Source organism: Theropithecus gelada, chromosome 2 (genome assembly GCF_003255815.1).
Source record: "Theropithecus gelada isolate Dixy chromosome 2, Tgel_1.0, whole genome shotgun sequence".
Classification (NCBI taxonomy): domain Eukaryota; kingdom Metazoa; phylum Chordata; class Mammalia; order Primates; family Cercopithecidae; genus Theropithecus; species Theropithecus gelada.
The window spans coordinates 155996463-156010060 of record NC_037669.1 but is presented as its reverse complement, the minus strand read 5'-3'; the positions used below and the strand labels follow the sequence as shown (position 1 = coordinate 156010060).

General features: G+C 40.4%; 1 protein-coding gene across 4 annotated transcripts in view; it reads right to left on the bottom strand.

The window, feature by feature from the left end:
- MSL2 (MSL complex subunit 2) overlaps positions 1-13598 on the bottom strand; it is a 46405-nt gene that overhangs the window by 12834 nt on the left and 19973 nt on the right. The window contains exon 1 of one of the 4 annotated variants that reach the window (XM_025377753.1): positions 1081-1102. The exons of the other annotated variants lie outside the window; for them this stretch is intronic. The gene's annotated coding sequence lies outside the window, so the exon portion shown is untranslated. Of the gene's footprint in view, positions 1-1080; positions 1103-13598 lie in introns of those variants that run through there. 4 annotated transcript variants of the gene reach the window in all.

The window sequence follows — 13598 nt, the reverse complement described above, 5'->3', positions numbered from 1 at the left end:
TGGAACAGACATTAACTGTAAATGGGCACAGTGGAACTTTTTAGGGGAATGAAAGTGTTCTAAAATCAGATAGTGGTGATGGTTACACAACTCTAAAATTTAAAAATAACACTTTAAGACAAGGCACCAATAGTTAGCGAATCCAAATCTCATCTTGAATTGTAATCCCTATAATCCCCATGTGCCAAGGGACAGACCAGGTGGAGATAACTGAATCATGGGAGCAGTTTCCCTAGCTGTTCTTGTGAAAATCAGTTCTCACGAGATCTGATGGTTTTATAAGGGGCTCTTCCCCACCTCACTGGGCACTTCTCCTTCCTGCCACCATGTGAAGAAGGTGCCTTGCTTCCTCTCTTTGCCTTCCACCAAGATTGTAAGTTTCCTGAGGCCTCCCCAGCCATGCTGAACTGTGAGTCAATTAAGCCTCTTTCCTTTGTAAATTACCCAGTTTCAGGTAGTTCTTTATAGCAGTATGAAAACAGACTAATACATCAACGCAATGAAATGAAGCACATCTAAAATGTTCAAATCTGAGTTTTTTTAAAAAAGAAAACAAAATCAGTTTCAGGATACTAGTGAAGCAGCTCATGAGTCTGAAAACTAGTAAATAAGAGCAAGAATCAAGTATTCGTCCTAATTTAACTTTAGGAAATATACCACCAAATAACCAAATCATGGAGAAGTTTCTCTTCACAGGACTAATCCAGCTAATATGTTAATCAAACCCTCCCCAAACCATGGAGCACCTTAAAGGACTCATACTCCACATGTCTTTAGTCTTCTATGAGGTTTTAGAAGAGTAACCATGCCAACTGTTGAGAAATGAAAATAAGTTAGAACGGCCGGGCGCGGTGGCTCAAGCCTGTAATCCCAGCACTTTGGGAGGCCGAGGCGGGTGGATCACGAGGTCAGGAGATCGAGACTATCCTGGCTAACATGGTGAAACCCCGTCTCTACTAAAAATACAAAAAACTAGCCGGGCGTGGTGGCGGGTGCCTGTAGTCTCAGCTACTCGGGAGGCTGAGGCGGGAGAATGGCGTGAACCCGGGAGGCGGAGCTTGCAGTGAGCCGAGATCACGCCACTGCACCCCAGCCTGGGAGCACAGCGAGACTCTGTCTCAAAAAAAAAAAAAAAAAAAAAAAAAGAAAATAAGTTAGAAGACACCAAAACTCACTTATTAGCTCCATAAATTGCCCACCATTCCCCACCACAAATATCTGAAACTTAAATATTAAAGATGCCCATTGGCAAACTTTCTTTATGCACTCAGATAACCATCCTAACTCTTAAAAGTTTCCCCAAGGGTTCTCTATACACCTCACAATGAAGGCAACTCCAATGATGTGAGAAATAGAAGAGTCATTCAGGGGTTTCTTAGCTGGGATCACCGTTAACCAAATACCTAACTATATGTCTCTAAGGAACCCCCCACCTCCAATTTAAGAAATACCAGACAACATACTTAAATTTGTTTAAAAAAAAAAAAAAGAAAAAAGAAAAAGAAAAAATGCATCTTATCCTAGAAAATAAAATGGATGGGCAATATGCACCAAGGGGAAATACATCAGTCATTGGTAGATTCTCCTATAAAAACCATGAAGCGTTTAAGGAAAGGTTTGATTTAGCATAGATCGTGTTCCACAAGTACAAAAAAAGACTCGCTCAAAATACACACCTTCAGACTTTGCTCTGTTGCCCACTCTGGAGTATAGTGGCATGATCTCGGCTCACCACAACCTCCATCTCCCGTGTTCAAGCAATTCTCCTGCCTCAGCCTCCCAAGCAGCTGGGACCACAGATGCACACCACTGTGTCTGGCTAATTTTTTGTATTTTTAGTAGAGACGGGGTTTAACCATGTTGGCCAGGCTGGTCTTGAACTCCTGGTCCTCAGGTGATCCGCCCGCCTCGGCCTCCCAAAGTGCTGGGATTATAGGCATGAGCCACCGTGCAAGTCCAGACTTAAACAAAAAAAAAAAAAAGTAAAGTCCATGACCAAAAAAAAAAAAAGTAAAGTCCGTGACAAAAAAAAAAAGTCTCACTGCACTGCCTTGAAACCTTATCTGCAATTACTTCACGATTACCTTCCTTTTCATAAGTGGACATATAACTAAATGAATACTTATGTGCTCTGTCTAAACAAATAATGTGACATTGACCCTAAAAATACTCATTTTTGTGCCTCAACATTTTCATTTTTGTTTAGTTACCGATTTATTTACTCTCCCTCTTCTTAACTGCTTTTCCCCAAGTCAGTCAATTTTAAATTTAAAGCTAAGACATAGTTTTAGGATACCACAATGCTAATTTTTGTAATTTCTGGGAAAATATAACTGTTGATAATTTACTAAGATACTCAAACAAAAACAGAACACAAGTAACCTCCATATACTCATAACCCAGAATAATTATCATGATTATGCCACATTTAATTCACCTACTCATCATCTTCTGTTCTTTATTTCAAAAAGCATATCCAGACATTATAAATTTTTAAACCAGATTAAGATTTAATTGTTAATGGCTACAAAATAAATAGAAAAAATGAATAAGACCTAGTATTTGATAGCATAACAGGGTGACTATAGTCACTAATAGTTGTACATTTAAAATTAAAAGAGTATATGGGATAACTAAAAAGAGTATGATGGAATTGTTCGTAACACAAAGGATAAATACTCGAGGGGATTTTACATGATGTCATTATTATGCATTGCATGCCTGTATCAAAACATTTCATGTACCCCAAAAATACATACACCTACTATGTACCTATAAAAATTAAAATATTTAAATGTACATGCCAGTAAAAAAAAAAAAAAAGAAGAAGAAAAAAAGATTTACAAGAAAAACTGGGCCAGGCACAATGGCTCACACCTGTAATCCTGTAATCCTAGTACTTTGGGAGGCTGAGGTGGGCGGATCACTTGAGGTCAGGCGTTCGAAACCAGTCTGGACAACATGGTCCAGGCTGTCTCTACTAAAAATACAAAAATTAGCTGGGCATGGTGGCGGGCGCCTATAATCCCAGCTACTCAGGAGGCTGAGGCAAGAGAACTGTCTGAGCCCAGGAGGTGCAGGTGGCAGTGAGACAAGATTACGCCATTGCACTCCAGCCTGGGCGACAGAGCGAGACTCCATCTTAAAAAAAAAGTAAGTTTTAAGGCCCCAGAAGGGGCTTTAATTCAGTCACCAAAAAAAAAAAAAAAAAATTTAAGTAATTTTTTGAATCAACATGCTTTTTAGAGCAATAAACCTTCCCTCTTATTAAAACACATTTAACATAGATCATTCAAATAATTACAGCATTAACATGCCAAAACTAGAACCTGGATTGACTGGCATTTATCCTCATGTATACCCCTGACAAGAATCACTGCCAGCTAGCATCAAGATTTACAGAGCAGCATAAGTTTGAGAGGCAAATAGCGCTAAAATAAATAAACCATAACTAAGTCTCAAATTGATTGCCCCTGTCTCTACACAAGAGATGGGCACTCCTCCTTAGCACAGATAAACAAGGTTAATAGTACTCTTGGAAAAACTCTTCTAAATACATAGTTGATCCCACTTTTCAATAAAGCAACTAGTAATTGACTCACTTCAAAATACTACTGGTAAAGGTGGCTGTACTACAAATTTTATAATGATGTGCAGACCACCAAGTAAATTGTGTCTTAATCACTTCTGAAGCAAGATTTTTTTTATTCTCCATTCTAACTGAAGTATTTAATGTCACAAATATTTTGACCAGATTATGAGAGAAATTAAGTTTATGGAAATGAGGAAAAGGGGCACAAGAAAAAATAAAATTGATAATGGCTAATACTTAGCAAAATTTGTTAACAACTAAAAATAAACCTGTGAACACTGGACCTGGCAATAATAATGATCATAAAATGGCAAAAATTATCATAAAATGTAACATGGACAAATTAAACATGAATAACAAGAGACTTTATCAATCAAATCCTCATTTTAAAGTTCACATGCAAAAGAAATCCCAATGAAAATTTCAGTAAAATAAAACCTTGGTAAAAGTGAAGAATGGTTTAGTTGTTCTATAGAAAAAAAATTATCAAGGAATTAAACTACCTCAATGGCTTAACTTTGGCCTTTGACAAAAATGCATCATATAATTCTAATTTAAATGTCATATGCACAAAAAAATTTCTCAGAATCAAAACATTCTGTATTTACCACCAGCCTCTCTCCACAATTCTTTTTCGTCTGGTCATGCTTCTATTACAGCAAGGACTAACTAATCAATAACCTCAAATAATGCAAACAATTTCACATAAACCTTTTAAGATTCATGAGGCTGAAGGAAAATTAATGAAGACTCACATGAACATCATGAAATGCCACTAACAGAAAGCAAAAAATGGACACACACAGGTGATGATTTACAATTAAAACCATCAGATCATTTGTCCAAGATGCATTCTCAGAAACCAGAATTTTAAATGGTCAAGGTATCCACAAGAAGACTCAAATCTTATAATACTTGAATATATGGGAAAATTTGAAATGGAAGAAAATCAATTTTTGTAATACCCTCCATCAACTTTTCCAAAGTAATGAAAGAGAAAAATAACAGTACAAACTCCAACAGCTATAAAATATGTGGCAACCTACAAAAAACAGGAAACAGTTTTCTGCTTTTGTTGATGAGAACCACATCACACATCAAACAGAAGAGATATCTACACAGTAACTCAATAAAATATGCTTTCCATCAGAGCCTAAATTTGCTTCCCAACAAATGGACCCACACCAAAAACAGGAATAAAAAGCAGCCAGAGAAACTCATATTAAGTTCTCAAGAGGGCTGGGAGTGGTGGCTCACACCTATAATCCCAACACTTTGGGAGGCCAAGGCAGGAGTATCCCTTGAAGCCAGGAGGAATTCAAGATTAGCCTGGGTAACAAAATGAGACCCTGACTCTACCAAAAAAAACAAACAAGCAAGCTCTGAAGGCAAAAGAAAAAGAATTAAAGGTGACAAAACTTCACTTGCTAAAATGGAATAACATTCATGAGACTTTAAAATTATTACTAAAGAAACAAGAATTAAGAACACTAACCAGTTATCTTAAAAATTACTGGATAAAGAAAATGTGGCACACATAAACCATAGAACACTATGCAGTCATAAAAAAGGATGAGTTCAGGGCCTTTGCAGGGACATGGATAAAATTGGAAACCATCATTCTCAGTAAACTAACACAAGAACAGAAAACCATGAAATTGGAAACCATCATTCTCAGCAAACTAACACAAGAACAGAAAACCAAACACCGCATGTTCTCACTCATAAGTGGGAGTGGAACAATGACAACACATGGACACAGGAAGGGGAATATCACACATCTGAGCCTGTCGGGAGGGTGGGCGGCTAAGGGAGGGACAGCACTAGGAAAAATACCTAGATGACAGGTTGATGGGTGCAGCAAACCACCATGGCATGTGTACACCTATGTAACAAACCTGCACGTTCTGCACACGTATCCCAGAACTTAAAGTATAATGATAATAATAATAATAAAAACCTCAAAAAAGTTTTTAAATAGTAAGTTTTCTAAGTTCACTGATTCTAAAACCAATTTCCTCAGCAATTACTATTAAATGAGATAACATCCTTTTCAACAGCAACTGCTTTCCAAATGGCCCAGATAACTTTACTGATCATCTAAGTATAGCTACAATCATATATACAGAAGAAAATATAGAAAGAAAAAAAAAGAAAACCTTTATTAACAGCAAAAAGAATTTTGTTGCCAGCCAAATCACATTGCTGTGAAGCTCTTGATCAAAAGACAAGATGGTAACTCAGGCAATGACAAAACATTTGAATGGATGACAAGAGGCACACTTAATCTCGGAAAGGCACTCTGAAATGCTGCAAACAGAAAAATCTTCCACTATTTTGCACAGGAATGTAGTCTTGGATTCTGCCAGGCAAATCTTTCCTGCACCATGAGGGCATGGCTTGCTTTTTTGTTGTTGCTTGTGAGGGGGTTGCTTATTTTATAAATGCTTATGGGTACATAATTTGTGTGCATATGTATGGGTTACATGTGATATTCTCATAAGCATATAACATGTAACAATCAAATGAGGCTAACTGGAATATCCATCACCTCAAACATTTATCATTTCTTTGTGTTGGGAACATTCCAAATCCACTCCTCTAGATATTATGGGTTTTGTTTTTGTTTTGTTTTCTGAGACGCAGTCTCACTCTGTCGCCTAGGCTGCAGTGCAGTGGCATAATCACTGCAACCTCTGCTCCCTGGTTCAAGCGATTCTCCTGCCTCAGCCTCCTGAGTAATTGGGATTACAAGCGCGCACCACCACGTGCAGCTAATTTTTTATATTTTTAGTAGAGACGGGATTTCACCACGTTGGTCAGGGTGGTCTTGAACTCCTCCTGACCTCAGGTGATCCGCCTGCCTCAGCCTCTCAAAGTGCTCGGATTGCAGGCGTGAGCCACCGCGCCCAGCCTCTAGATGTTTTGAAATATACAATAAATCATGGTTAACTGGCCAGGCGCGGTCCAGCACTTTGGGAGGCCGAGGTGGGTAGATCACTTGAGGTCAGGAGTTCAAGACCAGCCTGGCCAACATGGTGAAACCCCGTCTCTACTTAAAAATATATATATACAAAAATTAGCTGGGTGTGGTGGCTGCCGCATGCCTGTAATCCCATATACTCAGGAGGTTGAGGCAGGAGAATCATTTGAGCCCAGGAGGGAGAGGCTGCAGTGAGCTGACACTGCAACACTGCACTCCGGCCTGGGAGACAAGAGCAAAAAATCCCTCTCCAAAAAAAAAAAAAAATTGCTAACTATAGTCACTCTACTGTGTGACTGAAATGCAAGGCCTTTCCATAAAGACTCAATCCAACCACATTTGTTTCAAATATACTTCACAGCTTTCCATTTTCTATAGGATGACCAAAAAGAAAAAACACTTTTTTTTTTTTGAGACGGGCGTCTCGCTCTGTTGAGTGCAGTGGCATGATCTCGGCTCGCCGCAACCTCCGCCTCCCAGGTTCAATCAACTCTCCTGCCTCAGCCTCCCGAGTAGCTGGGACTACAGGCGTGCACCACCATGCCCAGTTAATTTTTGTATTTTTAGTAGAGACGGGGTTTCATCATCTTGGCTAAGATGGTCTCGATCTCTTGACCTCATGAGTCGCCCACCTCGACCTCCCAAAGTGCTGGGATTACAGGAGTGAGCCACCATGCCCAGCCTGTCCATATTTTTAAATAACCCAAATCAGGCCAAAAAAGAGCGTAAGTCTGATCTCAAACTGGCAGGGGGATACCCTTTTAATTTATAAAAGGAGGTAAAAATGAAGCAACAGAACCCTAACAATGATGGGAGGGAAAAGAGGCCAATTATATGCCAAGATTTGTTCAATATGTTTGAGAAAGTATTCTACTTTTTGTTCCATCTCAAAACATGTTCTAATGATGAATGTTTTCTGTATGTTTAGCATTGTACAAAGTAATCATTTTCTTTCACTATATTATTACTCAACATTTACCTGGATATGTCTCACAAACATGAGAAAATGAGACATGTTAAATCTTCGAAAGTTTAGCAAGTCATTCCTCTGTTTCAAATCAAAAGAAGTGTAGCCGGGCGTGGTGGCTGAAGCCTGTAATCCCAGCACTTTGGGAGGCCGAGACGGGCAGATCACGAGGTCAGGAGATTGAGACCATCCTGGCTAACATGGTGAAACCCCGTCTCTACTAAAAAATACAAAAAGCTAGCCGGGCGAAGTGGCAGGCACCTGTAGTCCCAGCTACTCCGGAGGCTGAGGCAGGAGAATGGCATAAACCCGGGAGGCGGACCTTGCAGTGAGCTGAGATCCGGCCACTGCACTCCAGCCTGGGCGACAGAGCGAGACTCCGTCTCAAAAAAAAAAAAAAAAAAAAAAGAAGTGTAAAGTTAGTCACTGTTAGAAGTCAGATTCCTAGGCATGCAAACCTTGGCCGGGCGCGGTGGCTCAAGCCTGTAATCCCAGCACTTTGGGAGGCCGAGACGGGCGGATCACGAGGTCAGGAGATCGAGACCATCCTGGCTAACACGGTGAAACCCCGTCTCTATTAAGAAATACAAAAAACTAGCCGGGCGAGGTGGCGGGCGCCTGTAGTCCCAGCTACTCGGGAGGCTGAGGCCGGAGAATGGCGTGAACCCGGGAGGCGGAGCTTGCAGTGAGCTGAGATCCGGCCACTGCAGTCCAGCCTGGGTGACAGAGCGAGACTCCGTCTCAAAAAAAAAAAACAAACAAACAAACAAGCAAACCTTAAGGACAGGTTAGTGTGCAGAAAGCTCATCAAGGCTTTCTCTCAGGATTATCACTTGTAAAGGAAGGAAGGAAGGAAGGAAGGGGCTGAGATGTACTCACAAAAAAGGCCTCAGATGACTCAACAGAAACTCTAAAGCTGAATGATTCCTTAGGGTTGTCCTATGCTGGGCCCAAGGAGCCAGGTACTTTAATGAACCAAAACCTGGATGCACGCTACTCACAGCAAAACCATGTGACCATGAATGAGTTGCTCTCTTCAGCCAAGGATGATTCCTAGACAGGTCTCACAGCCTCAGCAGCACACCCACTAGCTAAGAGAATCAACTTCTTTAATGCTTAAGTGGGAATTTGGGTATTGCATCATGGTATCTACTACAATCAGTAATTCTATAACTGTCCAAGTCTGACAAATTTTGAGTAAAACAATGTCATATATAATAATAGTGTGCTTCTAAGTGATTTGGCCCTCAGTTTCTTAAAGCTATTAACTAAATGTCTACATTCTTTTCAAGCTGTAAAATTTGATGATTCCAAGACATATGGCTAGGTCTATAAAGGGTGTATCAAAAGCCTTGCATTTGGGTATCATTAATTTTCATTAGGTATCATGTAGAGGTGATAGGTATGTGAGAGTTTTGTTCTACTTTTGTATGTTGAAATTTTTTTTTTTTTTTTGGAGACAGGGTCTCACTCTGTTGCCCAGTCGCTTAGGATGAAGTGCAGTGTCATGATCATGGCTCACTGCAGCCTCAACCTCCTGGGGCTCAAGCAATCCTCCTAACTCAGCCTTCGAGTAGTTGGGACCACAACTCCTGGCTCAAGTGATCCATGCATCTTGGCCTCCCAAAGGGCTGGGATTACAGGCGTAAGTCACCACACCTGGCCTGTATGTTAAAATTTTCTATAAACATGACGAAATAAAGTCCAATGAAAGCTTGAATATTTCTATTTATGTCAATTTTTTCATGCTTCCAATTTTACCAGAAAGTTTACATATTTAAGTATTCTCCCTCTCTCCACCTCTCATCCTACTCATACTCACTCCGCCACAACACATACACACATAAAATACCCTTTTCTTCTTCCCTCCTACTTTGTAAACCCTCCTCTCCCTCCAATGCTTTGGCTCACATACCTCCCATACTCCCCACCCAATTACCTATACCTAATGTTATTTATTCCTTTATTCCCTCCCTCCCTTCCTCCCTTCCTAGAGCAACTCCCCATCCAGTTATTCCTATGTGGAAGCTTCTCACCAGAATCAGTCTTCCAACGAAAGGCAAAAATTGTTAATCCCAAATCTAGTGAGCACTTTTGGTTCATTACTCTTCCTTGAAATGCTCTCCCTTCCCTTCTCCCCTAACACTGTCTCCCTCATCTCCTCTACATCCTCTTCTGTCCCCTCATTAATTTTAGTATTTCCCATGTTTCCTTAATAGGACCTACTCTCCTTAATCCCTTTCAGTAATCCTTACTGACACAGACCCCTTTGAGAATCTGACTATACAAATGTGTACATCTTCAGTTCAAGCGCTAATAAAAAAATATGTACAAATTGCTGTTCAGAATCTTACGAGGATCATTAATCTTTCCCCTTTTGAAACATAGACATGACGCCATTCAAACTTTAAAACTGACCTACGGGGCCGGGCACAGTGGCTCACACCTGTAACCCCAGTACTTTGGGAGGCTGAGGCAGGAGGATCACTTGAGGTCAGGAGTTCGAGACCTGCCTGTCCAACATGGCAAAAAACTACCTCTACTAAAAATACAAAATCAGCCAGGTATGGTGGCGTGTGCCTGTAATCCCAGCTACTTGTGAGGCTGAGGCACAAAAATTGCTTGAACCCAGAAGGCAGAGGTTGCAGTGAACTAAGATACCACCACTGCACTCCAGCCTGGGCGACAGAGTGAGACTCTGTCTAAAAAACACCTGACCTACATACTCCTTTCTAGAGTGATTGCCCATAAAGCTATTTTAACTACTGTTCATAAACTGATGACTTCTGAATCTGTATCTCCAACTCAAATCTTTCTCTCCTGAACTTCAGACCCAATATCTAAGTGCCTACTAGGAATCTCATCTCTCTTTCGCCAACCCACAAATAACTCGAGCTTAACATGAGCAAATATAAATTTTATTTCCCATAAATCCCCACCTAAAAGCCTAGTCTTCCTCCTGCATCCCTTATTCTCTTGGTACTGACACTATCATTCATTCACAAACTAAATACCTTGAAACCACCCGGACTCTTCACCTCCATTCCATATCCAATTGTTCTCCCTGTATGTAGTTTATAAAAATCTGCTAATTCCACCCCTTCAGGTTTTACTTGCATGACTACTCCTGCCTTAGTTCAATCTTCATCATTGTTCCCCCGAATTCCGAATTTTCTAGCTTATCTCCATCCTTACCTAATCAATTCATCTTCCACGCTGCCACCATGTGATCTTTCTAAAACACAAGTCTGATTATATGCCTTTCTCTTGAAAACCCTTGAAGCAGGTTTAAAATCCAAAGACTTTGGAATGACATATAAGGCCTTCCAGAATCTAGCCCCTACCTACCTGTCTCCCACCCCAAATCTCATTTCACTAAGCTTTCTCCAAGAACTCCATACTCCATTCTCAGCCACCACTGACCATTCCCAAACATGCAATGCTTACTCATCCTCCATGATTTGCTGTTCCTAGAATGTCCTTCTTCCTGCCTTGCATGGTCAATTATTCTTCAAGAATCAATTCAAATATGACCTCCAAAAGGAAGCCTTTCTTAATTATCCTCCCTTAATCTGTTGAAAAAACACTTTATACATTCTCCTATTATAGCACTTAATCACATTATATTGTCATTGTTCACTGGGTCTCACTCAAGGCCAGAAACTTACTTATCTCTACATCTTTAAACTAGTGTTGGCACATAAGCCAGCACCTACTGAATGTAAAATGAATTAATCATAAAAAGAACATTAAATCTGGGAATGACCTTGGTAGTCACTTGTTCTGTGACCTCATTTTAACCAAGACGGACTTTCATGGATTACACAGCTGGTTACTAGCAATGAAAAACAGAGGCTTAGTCTACTGATTCTCAGTCTAGAATTATTTTCACTTATCCAGCACTATCTTTACTTCTATTAAAATAGTCCATGGCATACACAGAGACAATTTTAGCTTCTTGCCCCTTCCCAAAAACAATGATTACAGAAACTGAGCTATAGGCAGAATAATAAGCCACAAGATATACAACCTTTTATTGGAAAGAAGAAACAGGAACAGGTACTGGCAATAATGGATAGTTACTGAGGCAGGAAGAGTGAAACAAAGGGGAGGATGGATTCTCAATAACAGGTTTGTGAGGGTCAGGAAATCCTTACTGCACAAAAACTGGACCAGCAAGAGCCCTGCCTAAATTCTCTACACACTAACTTCAATTTTTAAAGTTAGCCTTAAATGCTTCAAGTGGACATATATGCTACAAAGCATTTGTACCATCTTCTGTGCAAAAGAGATTCCAACAAAAACAAAGCTCAGCCTATATACCAGTCTAAAACTTACAGCATCAGAAACCTTAAATATGTATGTGTACATTAAATTTGTACGTATAATGTATTCACATGTAATATATATGTATAAAATAAGTAAATATGTATATACTAAACTCATGATTAGACTAAGCTGGTTTTCATTCATTTATAAAATTTTCTGGGAATGTAATAGCAATAAACCGATGCTGATCAACCCAAATAAACACGTACACTCTATTTCTCTTGTGGTGTGAGAGTAACTATGCTGAATCTGAGTCATGGCTGGGCAAGGTGGCTCACGTCTGTAATTCCAGCACTTTGGGAGGCCAAGGCAGGTGGATCACAAGGTCAGGAGTTCGAGACCAGCCTGACCAACATGGTGAAACCCCGTCTCTACTAAAAATACAAAAAGTAGCCGGACGTGGTGGCACATACCTGTAATCTCAGCTACTCAGGAGGACGAGGCAGAAGAATCACTTCAACCCAGGAGGCGGAGGTTGCAGTGAGCTGAGATCACGCCACTGCACTCCAGCCTGGGTGACACAGCGAGACTCCGTCTAAAAAAAAAAAAAAAAAAGTGGGAGAATACACTTCTCTCACTGATGTCAAAAGTCTGAGATAGGCCAGGTTCAGTGGCTCACACATAATCTCAGCATTTTGGGAGGCTGGGGCAGGAGGACCACTCAAGCCCAGCAGTTGGAGACCAGCCTGAGCAGCATAGTGAGACCCTATCTCTATAAAAAAAAAAAAAAAAAAAAATTAGCCAGGCATGGTGGCACATGCCTGTGGTCCCAGCTACTAAGGAGGCTGAAGTGGGAGGATCATTAGGGTCCAGGAGTTCGAGGCTGCAAGTGAGCCATGATTGGACCACTGCACCCTAGCCTGGGCGACAGAGGCCCCATCTCAAAAAACAACAACAACAACAACAAACGGCCGGAACAATAATAGTTTCATAATCAATTTATCTAAATTTTCCCATTTTTCACCTTTTCCAAATGAAGAGTGAATTGTTTAGGCTATGTTCATTGAATAAAACATTTTTCCTTCCTTCATTACATATGTAAATAGTAAATAATCCCTGGGACCCAGCTATATGCCAAACACTGTGCTAAGCCTGCCACTCTGCTAAGCCTGCCATCACTTAGCAAGGCGTTCTCAAACCTTTTTTAAATCTCTGAATTATAGCACCAAAAGTAAACCCCAAAATTAAAGATGTCCAATATGTTTCCAAACATTAACTAGGACATATTCTAGATACACATACATGCAAATAATCTCTGAATTCAGCCAAACAAAAATTACTATACCATAAAAAGATAGTATTTATCATTTATAAATTGGTACAAATTAATCAACTATTCTTGGACAAGTAAAACTATATTCTTTGCCCAATATAGTTGTGTGCAGGCATATTTTAAAGTCTAAACTTCTTTTAAAACTTTTCAGCGGCTGGCCGGGTGTGGTGGCTCACGCCTGTAATCCCAACACTATGGGAGGCCACGGCAGGTGGACTGCTTGAGTCCAGGAGTTCAAGACCAGCCTGGGCAACACAGTGAAACCCTGTCTCTACTAAAAATACAAAAAATTAGCAGGACATGTGGGCGTGCACCTGCAATCCCCGCTACTCGGGAGGGTGAGGTGGGACAATCACCTGAGCCCAGGAGGCTGAGGCTGTGTTGAGCCGAGATCGTGTCACTGCACTCCAGCCTGGGCAACCAGATTGAGACCCTGTCTCAAAAAAAAAAAAAA